Here is a 1,045-nt window from a genome sequence, read left to right on the forward strand (position 1 = left end):
CAAACAAGACCTAACTAACTGTATGCTACCTACAAGAGACTCACTTCAGCTTTAAGGATGCATACAGACTAAAAGTGAAGGAATGCAAAAAGATCTTCCATGTAAATGGAAGCCAAAAGAAAGCCAGAGTAGCTATATTTATATCAAACAAAATAGACTTTAAGGCAAAGACTGTAATAGGAGACAAAGAAAGTCATTACATAATGACAAAGGTGTCAATCCAAGGAGAGGATAAAACATTTGTAAATATTAATGCACTCAATATAGGAGCACCTAAGTATATAAAGCAAATACTAATTGGTATAAAGGGAGAAATAGACAGCAAAACAATAATAACAGGGGACTTTGTGTGTGTGTGTGTGTGTGTGTGTGTGTGTGTGTGTCTGTGTGTGTGTTATTAATGCCAGCGCTCAGGCTTTGACCCCATACTTCTGCAGAGGGTACAGCCGCTCCTTCCACTGCTGCTTCTTGGTCTTCAGATTTTCCTCATGTTTATTTAGCCAGCAGCACATGGTACATGTCTTCTTGGGCCGCAGATCCAGGGGCTTGTACTTTTTACCCTTGTAGAATTTCCTGAGGTTCTATTTCTGCATCTTGTTGATGACAGTGAGAACACGGGCAATGGATTTATAAACAACTAGGATCTTAGAGAGCTTGGAGGGAGGCCACCTGTCACTTTGACGACACACAGCTGGGACAGCTCCACCTTCAGGTCTTCTAGCTGTTTAAACAGCTCCTCCTGATTCTTGCCGCGGAGATCTCGAGCCTTAATCTTGGACATGTCTGCACAATCCACTGCTGCCGCCACCGGAAAGAAGCCAAGAGAAAGAGCAACAGGGGACTTTAATACCCAACTTTCTTCATCTAGACAGAAAATCAATAGGGAACCACCAGACTTAAATGACAAGTTAGTCCAGATAGACTTAACAGTCATGAACGGAACATTCCACTCAAAAGCAGCAGAACACACATTCCTCTCAAGTCCACAAGGAACATTCTCCACGGTAGACCTCACAATAGACCACAAAATAAGTCTCAATAAATT

At 42.0% G+C, this 1,045-nt stretch overlaps 1 pseudogene; it reads right to left on the reverse strand.

The window, feature by feature from the left end:
• Positions 1 to 410: 410 nt before the first annotated feature.
• Positions 411 to 781, reverse strand: LOC112920458 (large ribosomal subunit protein uL29 pseudogene; annotated as a pseudogene).
• Between the last annotated feature and the right edge of the window lie 264 nt (positions 782 to 1,045).

This window comes from Vulpes vulpes, chromosome 12 (assembly GCF_048418805.1).
Source record: "Vulpes vulpes isolate BD-2025 chromosome 12, VulVul3, whole genome shotgun sequence".
NCBI lineage: Eukaryota > Metazoa > Chordata > Mammalia > Carnivora > Canidae > Vulpes > Vulpes vulpes.